This window comes from Onychostruthus taczanowskii, unplaced genomic scaffold (assembly GCF_017590055.1).
Source record: "Onychostruthus taczanowskii isolate IOZ18803 unplaced genomic scaffold, ASM1759005v1 scaffold90, whole genome shotgun sequence".
Lineage (NCBI taxonomy): Eukaryota > Metazoa > Chordata > Aves > Passeriformes > Passeridae > Onychostruthus > Onychostruthus taczanowskii.
The window spans coordinates 2,507,873-2,523,630 of record NW_024506994.1 but is presented as its reverse complement, the minus strand read 5'-3'; positions in this window follow the sequence as shown (position 1 = coordinate 2,523,630).

Below are 15,758 nucleotides of genomic sequence, written 5' to 3'. Positions count from 1 at the left end.
CCCCCCCCCCCCCGCCCCGTTTCCATTTATATAAAACATTTTTTTTGTCATACTCACATTTTAAAGATTTATTTTGGCTTGAGAAGATTTCCTAGTGAAGCGATGAGAAAAATCAGAATAACATTTAATACACTTGACTGCACAGCCCAGTATTTAGGCAGCAAAATGGAAGATGTTTTTGATGTGTTTAAATGTTTTTATTCTTCAATGCTCTATGTGCAATGGCCCTTGGACCACTGCATGCCTTTGCATGTAATATTTAACCACTCCTTCACTATGTTTTTATTTGAGCTTTAGCAATTAAAATATTTTTTTTTAAAAAATCACTTGTAATTTGCCTAACTTCCCTCTGACTCCACAGGATTTCTTTGCTCTCCTTGTGAAGGTTGATTTCAGCTTTCCATATTGTCTGCGAGGTTTTATTGGCATAAAACACAGGAGAAATAACCTGTATTTCATCCTGCCCTTTGTACAATCCGGCTCCAAAGGCCACAGTACCTCCAGTCATCACTTAACACTGATTTATTCCAGTAATTTGGTCAGTTCCCTCTGAACTCCCCACACCTCCTTATTCCCAGAAGTCACAGGAGAGCAATTTTAAACCTGTGCAGTCCCATAAAACACCTTTTGTTTTGCTTTGCTCTGTGTCACCAGGGATCCCATCCTTCAGGCTCTGCTGGTGTCCTCTGTGGGTTGTTCAGGAGGGAGCAGCCACCTGCAAATATTTGGTGTCTTTTTCAAGAAACGAAAGTATGAACTAAAACTCTGCACAGACTGCTGACTTTCTGCACTCTTTGGGGAAGTGCCAAAGTTGCTGCCCCTATTGCAGTTGGTTTGGACTGAAAACATGTCAGTTTTTAGATAAGGTGATAATTTTTGAGATAAGTTTTTTATTTTTGAGATAAAATGCTGCAAGGGCTGGACCCCCTCTGCTCTGGAGCTAGCCTGGGAGAGCTGGGGGCGTACAGGTGGAGAAGAGAAGGATCCAGGGAGAGCTCAGAGCCCCTTCCAGGGCCTAAAGGAGCTCTAGGAGAGCTGGAGAGGGACTGGGGACAAGGGATGGAGGGACAGGACAAGGGGCAATGGGTATGATGGGATATTGGGAAGGAATTTTCCCTGTGAGGGTGGTGAGACCCTGGCACAGGGTGCCCAGAGAAGCTGTTGCTTCTTCCCTGGAAGTGTCCAAGGCCAGGTTGGATGTGGCTTGGAGGAACCTGGGATGGTGGAAGGAGTCCCTGCCTATGGCAGGGGGTGGAATAGGATGAATTTTAAGGTCATTCCAACCCAAACCATTCCGTGGTTGAATGATAAGTTGATTTTATATATGACGCTGAATGCAGCCAGGAAAGTTTCCCCATTTGAGACTTCTCAGAGAGTTCAAAAATCCCTTGTGTGCTCAAACCAGGCATGAAAGAAATTCCCTTTTTTCTCATTGTATTTTTTTAGCATATCAGAAAAAAATGAATAGTGTTTGCTGAGGCTTTGGCCTTTGGAGCAAAATCCAACACTACAGGAACGAGATAAGGAAATGGGTCAGGAGGCCTTGGGCAAACCTCTCTTATCACTTGTTAAATCAGTGTTGATTGAATCATGGTGTGCCTGCTTCAGCACTGAACAGCAAATAGCTCTTAAGGAGGCTGCTGCAGGGCCAACACCTATAGGTTTTAGAAGAAAAAAAAACAAGTTTCTATGTAAATTCATCTCCTACCATTAAGACCATTTTTTAATGGTCCTAATTGATGCAGGAGTGGCTTTTTTCATCTTCAGGGTTTAAAACCATCATTGCTTGCAACAAGTGTGTGAAATGCAGGTTTATTTAATAACCAAATAGGTCTGCTTTGCTTGGGGTAGTAGTGAATTGTGCTCCTCCCTGAACCCAAAGCCTGTCCAGCTGGGCTGCCAGATCCCCTTTGGGGAATATCCACCCTGATTTTTCCTGATTCATCCCTTTGAGACTCTTTTAAACACTATAATTTTACTGCTGAAGCCGCATTACAATATTTGCCTCTAAAGTTCTTTTATTCCTGGCTTTTTATCCCTCTTTGAGCATCATCCCTGGCAGTGTCCAAGGCCAGGTTGGCCAGGGCTTGGAGTAGCCTGGAATAATGGAAGGTGTCCCTACCCATGGCAGGAGTTGGAATGAGATGAGCTTTAAAGTTCCTTCCAACCCAAGTATTTCTATGACTCTAAGATTACTGTGACACGATTTTGCAGCTGACTCGCTCTCCCTGGCAGCAGCAGAGCATCTGTGAGGCCTTGATGACAATGATGATGGTTATTACACTGCTGCATCAGCTGCCAAGGTAAAATACTCACCCAGGGCAACTAAAACAGGATTTTGTAAAGCCATAACGCTGCCTGAGAAATCCTTGCTGGGAGGGTTGGGCCCCGATGTAATCCTCACCTCTCCATGGGAGCTGGGACGTCCTGAGCTCCAATCCTCACCCCCCCAAGCATTCAGAGTCTGCCAGAGTCACTGCTGGAGCACGTGGCTTTAAAAACCTCACTGGAACATGCCTTGGGTGGGTTGTTGGCTAATTCTGAGGGATTTAGGCTTGTCTGGTGGAAGTTTGTTGACCAGGTTCTTTTCTGTCCAGACAGAAAATGAACTTTGCTGCCTCCTTGAGCAAGAGAGGCTGCCCTGGAGGATGGGGGCTGTGTGTTCCTGGATGAGAGATAATTAATTTAAGGCATCAGGGGGTGTCCTACACCCCCTGAACACCCATCAGCAGCACCTTTACCCCTGTGCTGCTGATGCTGCTAAAGAGGCTGAAAGCCTCTTCGAGATCTGCAGGATCCTGCAAAATCCTCCCCCCTGCTTTCGGCAAATCCTCGCAAGCAGGGAGCTCTGATTCCCCGAAAATTCGGTGCAAACAGGGAACTCCGGTTACACAATCCCGCGGCCGCGATGACTCACGAGGAGCCCTGTGACCGCAGGGAGCTCTGATTCCCCGAAAATTCGGTGCAAACAGGGAACTCCGGTTACACAACCCCCGCGGCCGCGGTGACTCACGAGGAGCCCTGTGACAGCCGGGAGGTGACACTGGAACAGATGGCATCAGCAAAAAGCTTCTTCCCACCATGGCAGGGACACATCGAGCCCAGAGCTGGGCGAGCAGTGAGACTTCCAGGGCTGAACTTGCTGGCCTGGGATGGATGTAGGGAGGCAGGAACAGATGGCATCAGCAAAAAGCTTCTTCCCACCATGGCAGGGACACATCGCCAGAGCTGGGCGAGCAGTGAGATTTCCAGGGCTGAACTTGCTGACCCTGGATGGATGTAGGAGGACAGGGATATTATTAGTTCCTGCCAAGTTTATGTCCCTTTGCCGGGTGACAAAACTGATTCTCAGCACCAGCGTAAGGCAGAGTCCTTGTCTAGATTAAACATTAATAGTTTGATGTATTTTTATGGAGAATCTCTCCTTGGTTCCCGTGCTCCACACATCCTGTCTTCCTGGGGTGTCTCCCCCGCTAACTCTTCAAGCAAACATCACCAGCTGTGCCCAAGGACATGCCCAGCTGCTCTCATCCTAAGGTGGAAAAGCTTTTCTTCATATGTGGAACATCAGAGAGGAGAGAACAGACTTGTCCTGTGTCTTTCTTGAGGCAGAGCTGTGTAGACCTGTGTGAATGTCACTGCTCAGCATGGCCAGACCTCTCTCCCAGGGATTTTTGGCTGCAGCACTCCTGGAGTCAAAGGTGGAACTTTATCAGATCTGAATTTTCCTCCATGAATCTGACAGATTTTTGAATCTATGGAAACTTGTTCCATATTCTCTCTCTGCCCTGGCAAGGGATTGTGTTTTTCAGCTTTTGGGGCTGGGGCAGCTCCCCAGAGCTGTGTCCCCAGCTGGCTGGGGCAGCTGCTCCAGCCCCAGATAGTCCAGGAGGTTCCTTTTGGAAACGCCTTAACTCCAGGGCACCTTTGCCATGTGCTTTCCATACAAGGTGTTGTAGAATAATTTAGTTTGGAAAAGCTCTTTGAGATCATCGAGTCCAACCATCCCCCAGCACTTCCAAGGCCACCGCTGACCCATGTCCCCAGGTGCCACATGCACACAGCTTTTAAATCCATCCAGGTGTGGGGACTCCATCACTGCCCTGGACAGCTGTGCCAGGGTTGGAGAACACTTCTGATGAAGAAATGATTCCTAATATCCAATCTAAACCTCTCCAGGTACAACTTGATGTAATTTTCTCTTGTCTTGTCCCTGTTCCCTGGGAGCAGAGCCCGATCTCCCCTGGCTGTCCCCTCCTGTCAGGGAGTTGTGCAGAGCCACAAGGTCCCCCCTTGAGCCTCCTTTTCTCCAGGCTGAGCCCCTTCCCAGCTCCCTCAGCCTCTCCTGGGGCTCCATTCCCTTCCCAGCTCCGTTCGCTTCCCTGGACACTGTCTCCAGCACTGGAGGTGCACCAGCAGTGCCAGCACAGGGGACAGCACTGCCATGGTCCTGCTGCCACCCCAGAGCTGGGACAGCCCAGGTTCCTTTGTCCTCTTGCCCACCTGGACACACCTGGCTCATGTCCAGCTGTGTTCAGACACTTTGGAGCAGCCACTGTGATCTCTGTTCCCTTTGTGGTACATGTCTGACTTTGCCCTTGCTCCTGCCATACCCCAACCTCAGGGAATTCAGGAGTGCTGGGAAGTGCTCAGGAGTCAGCTGCTCTGCCTGGTCACCTGATCCTGACCTCATCCTTCCACTTCTTGCTGAGGTTGTGCTTTTTAGCCAGTCGGCTGCAATCTGTGTCCATCCATCCTGGCTTGTGACAGCAACTGGGACCTGACTTCCCCTCTGTGCCCCTCTGGGTCACCCACTGCCCAGATGACACATGTAGGACGGGAACATCTAAGGATGAGGACCTTATGCTTCAAAAAGAAACTCCCAGCTGGCTCCAGAGGAGAAAATCCACTGAAAAGAAGAAGTGAGAGAGAAGTGGGGACAGTGGCATGTGAGAATTTGCATCCAAAGCACTTTTCTGTGGGTGTTGTACAGAGGGAAAGCAAAACCCCTGTTCTGTGTCCTTTGCTCTTCTGCATGACCAGTGTGTCAGTCCCTTCCAACCACAGCAACTTTGCCATCCTGGCTTTACTGGGAGAGCTCTGGGCACAGGTTTTTGAGGGAGTGTTTCACAATTTGGCCTTTCTGTGCAAGCTTAGGCATTGGCCATGGCCCAGATCAGAGCCTGAGCAAGGGATCACCTGAGCTCTTGGCTCCTCCTTCACTCACCTGAGTCTTCCTTCTCAACACAGAGCTGGGAAGGTGTTTTCCCAATGTGTCTGGCCAAGGAATGGGGCTGTGATTGCCCTTGTCTGTTCCAGGAGATCCCCAGATTCTCATTTGTGTCTGTGACTTCATCTCTTCATGTCTCCTGCTCACACTATGAAACACCCATAGTGGGTGGGGGTGTTCCTTAGGTCCAAGCATTTGTTCTGTGTTGTTTTTGGAAAGGTGATACAGGGATGGAGACTGTGTCTACTACAGGCAGAATCTGGCTTTGGGAGAGACCAATTTCTCTGCAGAGCGATTTTTGGTTTCCTCTTGGTAGAAGGGAAACTGAGGCAGGAAGGCTCCATCCCACGACGAGTCCAGCTGGAGAAAGGCACAGTGCTGGCCCATGGAGAGCCTTGCTGCAGTGTTTTCATTGTGCTGCTGGCACCCTCTGAGTGCCTGCAGAGCCAGAAGAGCTGCTGGCTCCTAGCAGGAAGGGAAACCTCCCAAGATACTCCAGAAAAGGGTGGTTTTGGTGCTCCAGTGGAAGGTTATCTCATCAGGCACCGTGCCAGGCTCCGGTGACGTGGGAGGGTCTGTCACATGCCACCAGCCACTCGGGACCCATTTTCTCCTGGTAACCCTGTTTTTCCCTGTCCTCTGCTTTGTTTATACATGAGCCTCAGGAGGGAAATGGAAATAGGAGGAGAACTGGTGGGACTGGAATTCGGGGTCATTCCTAAGGAGCTGGGGCAGGAAGGGCAAAGTGCCAGGAGGGTTTTCTGATGTCAGCAGCAAGGGACCCATGAGATGGGTACCTGGACCTGTTTGGGTTGTGGAAGAAACTGGAAGTAATTTGATTTAATTTTAATTTAAATTTAATTTATTTAGAAAAAAAAAAAGTGCAGAACAAGGGAGCCAGCAGGGCGTTTCCTGGGGCAGAAGTGACATTCCTGTAAGAAGAGACATGCTGTGCCATTCATCCCAGCAGGATGAACCTTAGAAAGTCAGGATTTGCTGGAGGAGGCCAGATCAGAGGGAAAAGCTAACTGGTTCAGGCTGCCGTGGCTTTTGATGCCATCTCGTGGTCCGGGAAGGTTTTACAGAGGGATGTGTGGAACATATTTCCTTGGCTGAGCAGAAAACTGTGGGCTGGGGCAGCTCCTGCTGTCACTTCCTTTCCAGAATCATGAAATCTGCCCCTGCCCCTGCCATTTAGAACAGATCTCATTCCTGGAGGATGATTTCCATCACCTTATCCCATGTCTGTTTGGGAATTGCCATCCTGAATTCCTCAAGGGAGCTGGGCTGTCCCATCCTATCTCATTTTAAGCTCTGAGGGCTGGAGCCCCTCTGCTCTGGAGCCAGGCTGGGAGAGCTGGGGATGCTCACCTGGAGTAGAGAAGGATACAAGGAGAGCTCAGAGCCCCTTCCAGAGCCTAAAGGGGCTCCAGAAGAGCTGGAGAGGGACTGGGGACAAGGGATGGAAGGACAGGACACAGGGAATGGCTCCCACTGCCACAGGGTGGGGTGGGATGGGATACTGGGAGGGAATTGTTCCCTGTGAGGGTGGTGAGGCCCTGGCACCGGGTGCCCAGAGAGAGATCCCAGCACAGAAAGCCAAAACACATTCAGAGCCCAAAATTCCAGGAGTGTGTGCTTCAGGACTGAAGAGGAAGCTGAGCACCATAAAACCTCCACGTCCAAGAGGTTTGGTCCCGTGTTGCTGCAAGCCTGGTTGCCCAAGAGCAGCCCACATGCTGTGGTGTACAGCAGGAATCTCTGCACAGCTTGCTCAACATCTGCAGCTGCAGGGATTTGAGGGAGTTCCTCCAGGCTGGCACGGGCAAGGCTTCCAGCTATGAACAGATCTTCCCAGGGGATGAAGAAAAGTGAGGAGCAAACTCTGTCCTGTGTGACTGTGGAGGTTTGGGAGAGGTTTTGTGCGCTGTTCTCCTCTGGTCTCGCTGCTACAGGAGAGTGGGGTGACAAAGCTTTTTTAGGTACTCAAATGAACCAATCTCACTGGTATCCATAGGAATTCCCAGTTTGGGGTGACAGTCCTGTGGGTTCAGAGAATCAAGGTGACAAAAATATTGATCTGAACATCTCCTGAGTAGAAAAAAGGTGGCAGCATCTCTCCCTGGAAATCTGTTTGGAGATGAGGATTGTGAAGGTTTGATAGGGGAGCAGGTCCCAAGGACAAGCACAAAGGTGCTAAAGACTTATAAATTATCTGTAAAGCGTGAAGAATTCACCAAATGAAGAGCCTCCTTCCAGGTTTACACTGGAATTACCCCGAGGGGGGATGTGAGACCATCTCAAAACAGCCCCATGGGGCTGGAGCCGGCTCCAGGTTTTCTCCCATGGCTGATCTCCAAGGTGGCTCCACCCCTGCTGCCTCCCCAAGCACTTTCCAACCAGCCAAATCCTTCTGATAAATATAGCAGGAGGAAGGCAGCAGGTTTGGCTGGGGACAGGCGCAGGGAACTGGCTCTGGGACAGCTTTGTGGTCATTGCAACAGAGTCACGTGTAAGTGATTAAAGCAAGACCTAAGTCTAAAGTTATGCTGTCCTGGGACTTTGGAGACGTCCTGGGTTTTGGAGGGGAAGTTGGCAGCTGGGTGTTTTTCTCAGCTGATGGGGCAACAAGTCAGCTGGACTGGAATGGGCTTTTTTTAGTTTTGAGGTGATTTTTTTCTCCAGGGAACAGGGTGGCAGATGTCCCAACACACAGCCATGGTCACGGCACAGTCATGGAGCCATGAATAATTTGAATGAATAGAATAGAATAGAATAGAATAGAATAGAATAGAATAGAATAGAATAGAATAGAATAGAATGTCACTATCTCCAGCTATGCCTGTGCTGAAGGAGTAGCTGTGATCTTCATTTCACTCCTACCCCCTATTATTCCTCAATATTCCTCTTCCAGGGTCTTTTATTTATCTGCCAAGGCATCACTTGGCTGCAGGAAACTCCTGGCATGGGGAAAGAGGTGGTGACTTCTGGCTGCAGCCTCCACTGTGCCAAGTCCCCTGGTCACCTGCCTTTAGATGGACCTCAGGGTCTGAGGGCTGACTAAACACCATGGGGTCTTCCAAGAGGGGCCGTGCTGCATTTTCCAAGCATCTGCAGCCTCTCCAAGGACTTGGACCTGGCAACTCTATTTGCTGGTGCTTGCAAGGGCCACGAGCTCCTGGGACTGCCCCACTAAGGGTGGATATCACCCATGGAAGTTCCCACACAGCAGGCAGCTGTCCCAGGGGATGGGCTGTGGCACCAAGTGCCTCTTGTGCCATCTGGGAGGTAATGGATAGCCCTGAGTCTGCCCAGCACCAGGCACAGTGAGGTCCTAACCCTAAACTGGCACCCACCCAAGGCAACAAACACCACAAAAAGAGGGGATCCTCCCCTGGGAATTGCTGTGACAGGGCTTGGCTCTCCCAGCATTGTCTCCCCATGGCCTTGAGCATCTTCCTGGCCGCCGTGGTGCTGAACTGAACGTTCCAAGGTGAGCAAGGCTGAAAAAAACAATTGCCCCCCAAAATGACACTGGCGCCTGCTGGGGAAGCCCAGACTGGTGTTTGTGCCAGAAGACACACAAACATCTCGGCTGAACAGCCCTGACCTCCTCCTCCTTCCCCCTTTTTCTGCTTATCTCTGCATCCCTGGGGTAACCCAGAGCAGAGATATTCTGGGAGCCCAGCGCTGCCGTTTCCTCCCGGCGCCATTTCCTTCGGCGCGGGGTCAGCACCGCCACCCTCTCCTGACAGGACCCCACGGGATGCCCACGGTCCCCTGGGATGCTGGGGGCTATCTCTGGGAGGACATCAGCCAGAGGAGGAGGAAGCCCTTCGACAGGAGCTGATGGTCCAGGAGCCGGGCAGGCTGGAGGGTGCTGAGCAAGGAAGAAAAACAGGAAAGTGGCTGCAGATAAGGAAAAGGACCTGGAAGAGGAATATTGAGGAATAATGGAGGGTAAGAGGGAAATGAAGATCACAGCAGACGTCGTGCCGTGAGAGGAAGCTGCTGAAAGAAAAGCAGCCCAGAAATATCCTTTTCATTGTACTGGGAAAAGGGTCTGAGCCTCACAGCACAGGGGTGCTCAGCAGGTCTGTGTGCAGGGGTTGTCACACACCCACGGGCCATACCTGGTTGGGAAACTCCAAAACCAGCAAAAATGGTAATTAGCCTGTTGTGAAGACTGCTAATTAATCTGTTAGTGGCCTGATTCCCATTGTTGTAAGGCTGAGCCTCGTGGGTGCTGTCCCTAAAGAGAGACAGTCCTGGGGACAGGGACAGTCCTGGAGGCTGGATGGGGCTCTGAGCAGTCTGGTCTAGTGGAAAGTGTCCCTGCCCATGGCAGGGGTTTGGAACCAGATAATCTTTAAGGTCCCTCCCAACCCAACCCATTCCACGAGTCCACGATTCTATGATTCCATGATTCTATGACTCGGTGTGAACCAGTCCCTTGGATCCTGCTGGGCTGGAACAAACCAGAGGGAGGGGCTTGTGTCCATATCCCAGGTGTGTCCTGCCTCAGGTTCCCTGTGCAGGTGTCCTGCTGTTTAATCTCAATGTGGCAGAACACAACAACTGTGTTTCCTGGCTGGTCTCTGCCGTCACCACCACTTTTTGCTGATCTCTCGGGCATTGATCACTTCCACGTTCTCACCTTGGAACAAGTCACACTTGTGGCACATGGAAATCTCATCATTACTCCAGGACACTGCCTTTCTTCTCCATTTACATGGATAAAACCCCAATCCAAATCCATCCTGATCACAGCCATAACCTGTGGAGGAGCCCTTTCCAAAACACAGATGGGTGCAATGGAGGCACACCTAACCTGGTGTTCCCTCAGAATCATTTCCCTGGGACCTCTTCCCTACAGGAGCCTCCTGGGAATGTCCTGATGGCCAAACTGTGCTGAGGGCTTGTTTAACTCTGTGCTCACTGGTCAGCGTTAAAAGCAACGAGTGGCTAATTTAAAAGTGCAGACAAATTTAATTCCCTCCTGGATGGGAAGGATTATCCCTGTCTTGCCAAGGTAACGTGGTAGCAGTGAGGGGCTGGTAGATGATAACCCCAGAAGGGAAGAGGTCAATCCTCCAGACACAGCAGAAGTTGAGGAGACCTCCATGGTGCCAGTGTCCCCTGGGATGAGATGGGTTGCAGTACACCGACTCTGCTGGCAGACAAGAGGTGTGAGCAGAGGAGCCTGAGCAGAATCATCCCAGTGACCTGATCCAGGAGCCATCACTGACAGTGCTGGGGATGGAAACTGAAATTCCAGCCTCAGAGTCACAAGCACACAAGGAACTTGTCCAGGATGTGGTTGGTGACACATCCTGGATATGAGAAAGTGGTGCCTAGGACAACCGTGATACAAAACTGCCACTAATTAGGGAAAAAAAGAAGGGGACAGTGAGTTGTTTGTGCATGGGCTGCAGAGAGAAGCAGCCCCTCTTTCCCTCTCCAGCATAAAATAATTAAGTGAGATATATGTTGAATCCAGCTCTGGGGTCATCAGCACAGGAGAGACATGGACCTGTTGGAGTGAATCCAGAGGAGGCCACAAAGATGCCCCAAGGGCTGGAGCCCCTCTGCTCTGGAGCCAGGCTGGGAGAGCTGGGGGTGTTCACCAGAGAAGAGAAGGATCCAGGGAGAGCTCAGAGCCCTTCCAGAGCCTAAAGGGGCTCTAGGAGAGCTGGAAAGGGACTTGGAACAAGGCATGGAGGGACAGGACACAGGGAATGGCTTCCCACTGCCAGAGGGCACGGTCAGATGGGATATTGGGAAGGAAATTCTTCCCTGTGAGGGTGGTGAGGCCTTGGCACAGGTGCCCAGAGAAGCTGTGGCTGCCCCTGGATCCCTGGAAGTGTCCAAGGCCAGGTTGGATGAGCTTGGAGCAGCCTGGGATAGTGGAAGGTGTCCTTGCCCATGGCAGGGGGTGGAACTGGATGAGCTTTTAGGTCCCTTCCCACCCAAACCATTCATCCCTGATAAAACTGATTTGAACAGAACCTGACCTTGAACACTCCCAAAGATGGGGCAGCCACAGCAACCTGTTCCAGGGCCTCACCACCTGCATTGCAAAATCTTCTTCTCATATCTAATCCTAATTGACTCCCCTTTAGTTTAAAATCATCACTCCTTGTCCTTTCACAGCAGGGTCTGCTAAAAAGCTTGTCCCCATCTTTTATTGCACTACCTTCATCCACAAACCTCATTTCTTAGTATAAGGCTGACAAGAGAGTCACTGCTGCAGATCATCCATGAGAAACCCACTCATGTCTGCCCCATGCCCAAGTTACAGAAGGTCTCTGCACGTATTTTGGGATCCTCTTTTACCTCAGGATTGTCCAGCTGGTGACTGACCATGTCTGGTGGGATGACTTCCCATCTCTGAAGGCATTTTTGCTGTGTTTCACCATGTGACTCTGGTGAGTGACAGGGCTGTTGTGGGGGCTGATAACTGGATTAGCTAGAGCCAGAATTGCTTCTGCCTACAGTCAGCAGGACCTCGGATCATCCCCCACCGTGTCAGCTCACAAAATCCAAAAGCCCCTTTTGCAGCCTGTGCTGAACCCACCGCAGTCTGTCACCCCCCAGGGGACCCTGCTAACGAGCTGTGCTTGAGGAGCAGCCTCTCCCGGCAGATAGCAGCTCCCAGAGTAGCATCTCCCAGCAGATAGCAGCTCCTGAGGGAACAGGCAGCCTGGGAGCGACCGTGCTGATGGTGAAACTCCCATTAATCACAGGAGCACAGCTGCCACCTCCCCATCCCAGCTACCAGAACCAGTCACAGCCCCGAGCAGACAAAACAACCACATTTTTCCCCTCCCATGTGTTCTCCCTCCATGTGCTCTGTGTCAGGAGTTGTCTGGTGCTCAGATAGGGCTGCCCCTGGGCCGTGGATCATACATTGAAGGATTGTGTTGTCATCCAGCCTCACCCTTGGAAACATCAGCCTGGAAGGTCTGCAATGCAAATCCTTAACTGTTCATTGTGCAGATCCTAACAGGAGAATCCATGACTGTCCTCCTTGGGGAGGTGAAGCTGTTCCCATGCCAGCAAGGGGGACCTCAGCTTCACCTTTGCTTCCAGAGCTGGTTCCTTTGGGCAATCACCTGCCCATGGTCTCAAGACAGCACTGCCAGACTCCTCACCTTGAAGTAAAACCAGGGCAGCATGTTCTTGGGCTTTCCTTGAAAGCAGCAGCCTGGAGGGAGGGATTATATAATTTCTGTGTTTTTCACCCCAACACAAATGAAATGTGTTTCATTTGAAGTGGCTGCTATGGGCCAAGCAGATCTTTGGGAGAAAAGGGGCTAATGGCAAACTTGGGATATGCGTGAACTTGGAATAAATGTAGTGATTTCCAGAGCAAATGTACAGAGCTTTTGAAATTAAGAAGAAATTCTTTACTATAGGGGTGATGAGGTAGCCCAGGGGAGTTGTGGACTCCCTGTCCCTGGAAGTGTTCAAGTCTGGATGGGGCTTGGAGCAACCTGGGATAGTGGAAGGTATCCCTGCTCATGGAAGGGAATGAGATGGTTTTTCAGGTCCCTTCCAACCCAAAACAATCTATGATTCTGTGAAATCACATCTGTATTTTTGGTTTGTCCTGCAGACCTCACTGGGACTTGTTGCCCTGGCAAGTGCTGCCAGCTCCACATCTCTATCACCAAGGTTTGTAGTTCCCTAAAATCTTCCCATCACCCAGCTGCAGGTTTGGTTTTGTCCCCACAGCCCCTGCAGCACAAACTTTGCTGTTTCTTACTGCCTCAGGACCATGGCATCAGGTCCTCCAGGCTGGGGATGAACTTCCAGTCTTAAAGAATCATTCCCTACTTCTGCTCCCTCCACCTCCTCCAGATGAAGACAGGGAAGGACAGGCTTCAGGTTCTACCCTACAAACCTGGGTTGTAGGCCCAGAGCTTGAGAAAAGTGGCAACAGCAGAAACCCAACGAGATGCAGCACACAGTTCTCAACCACAGATGCAGTGCTGGGGTCCCAGTAGCTCTGTTGTGATCTGATACAGCTGAGATATTTTCCACATTAATGTCTTTCCTGCTGGCTGGAGCTTCCCCCTGCCCTGGGAAGGATCTGCCTGACACCAAGGAGGGATCAGACCCCTTGGGGTTCTGCTAGCCCAGCCAACATCCTTGCAGAACCTCTCCTCATTTGTACATACACCCATATGTATTAAGAGATGCTTTTGCAGGAAGGGTGTTTTTGGATCTTACCCAAGGAATTTAGGACTGGCTCTGCTGGGTCAAGAGGCCTTGGGTCTGACACAACTGCTTTGACAACAAATTGCTCCAAAACCCTCTCTTTCCTCTCCTTCTTCCATAGATGTGGGATCATGGGGCGGATGGAGGATGGGCTGGGTGGGCGTTCATGCCCATGCACCTCCCCTCCTTCCCTCCTCCTCCTCCCCCTCCCCTTCCCCATCACCCTCCCAAACCCCTTCTACTCTTCTCAGCCATGATAAGCTCGCTGATGGAAAAAATGTTGTCACACATATCTCACTTCCAGTGTGTGGGAGTCGCTGATAACGGTGCAAAGATCTGGACAATAAAGACTCCTGACAGCTTTCGTGTCCATCCCAGGCACGGGGGGATAGTCCTGGAAGGAGACCTGAATGACTGTGGGATTTGGGGAAGGGTCCTGCAAGCTGTGGTGCTGGGGAGGATGCTGGAGAGGGGAAAAGGCTCATCCACCCTCCCCATTTGGGGTGCAAAGCCATTCCCCTGCACATTCCCCAAATTCCACCCTGCCCTGGGGCATCTCCAAACTGAGAGCCAGGAGATTTTGGCTTCATGTGGCTTTGCTGTTGTGCTGGGGAGCAGCCCAGCAGCTGCTCAGCACGGTGTTTGTTTTGGAGCCTCCCCATCAGCCAGTGCTCCCTCTGTGGGGAGAGGGGGCTCTGCTGCTCCAGCGCTGCCGTTCTTCCACGTGGAGCTGCTGAAAGAGCCCAGAGCAGCTTGTCAGAAGGGTGAAGTCATTTATTTATGCCTAGAAAAAGTGTGTATTTTATTACACAGCCTCTGAGATGCTGGGGCTGAGCCACTGCCAGGTTTTTGTGCTGGTGTGGAGAGCCGAGGTCAGCACAGGGCAGTGCCAGTGGCTGCGTTTCTTCCCAGTCCCCTTTTCGGGATGTACGAACAGGGCACCATTTATTAATGGAAAAAAAGGAGCCAGGGTTTGGCTGGCAGAGGTTCATTTGACACGGAATCACACAATCATTTAGGTTGGAAAGGACTTCCAAGACCATTGAGTCCAGCCTGTGACTGATCCCTACTTTGTCACCAGCCTAGAGGACTGAGGGCAACTTCCAGTCATTTCTTAGATACCTCCAGGCATGGGGACTCCAAACCTCCATGGGGCAGCCCCTTCCAAAGCTTGACCACCCTTTCCATTGAGAAATTCCTCCTGGTGTCGAACCTGAACATTCCCTGGCACAGCTTGAGGCCATTCCTTCTGATTTTATAGCACTCCTAGTTTTTTAGTATATCTATTTTCTCACTCTAGTTATAATAACTGAGAATGACTTTTGCAGAAAACCTTATTTATTCCAAGCAAAAGAAAATCAATTTTATAAATTTTCCAGTTGGAAGGAGACCTACCAGTTGTTTAGATTTCTGTCCCAGTCCTCAGGGGCTGTAGATGCTCTCCCCAAAATTTCCCTTTCCCTCCAGAGCACTGGTCTCCAAAGTGAGCATGATGATCCATCAGAACGGAGGGAAAAATGTTCTTTCTAACATTAATAAATTATGCAAAATTGAATTTATTTTAAGACCATTGCTGTAGGGGACTGTCTCTCTCCTTGGGCTCCCATGTCCCACAAGGCTTTTGCTTTCTGAAAGCTGTGTTGTAGGAGATAGGAAGCCCAGTTTTCCCTGGATTTAGCCAAAAATACTTCACTGTTTTCTGATCAAACCGCCTTTCTGGGGGAGAGAAGAAAAGAGGGGGTGGTGTTAGCATTTTACAAAGAATGAAGATTTTGCATTCCACCTTGGAGAAAGGTGCCAAAACAAGAGGAGGAGACAATGGTCCATCCCAAAACCATTTCCATGGTAAATTTGTACCCAGCTCTGCTTGAGAGCACTCCAGACCCTGAGCTTTGGGTATGTGACAAATTAATTTATCTCCCTCCATCTGCCCTGACCTTCTCCTTTGATGGCAAGGAGCATCTTCTAACCTTTTTCAGATGGATTTTCCAGATTGTCTGCCTGGGATATGAGAGGTTAAACCCCCCCCCAGGAGCAGACCTGGGTGACAGCATCACCCTTGACTCGGCTTTGGCACAGAGGCGCTTTCCCCTTGTCCGGCGGCTGATAGCCGGCTCCATCCTGCTGGGAGCGACTTCCCTGCTGCCAGCGAGCTCAGACACACACACAGACACATCCCTGTGCACACCTCTCACAGGGCTCACATTCAGGGGCTCCCCACCTCCTTTCCCTTGCAGCTCCGGCATCCCGGCCCCGGGATGTCATCCTGCCCCTGATAAGGCGCAGGGGCGGCTGCCAGAGGAAG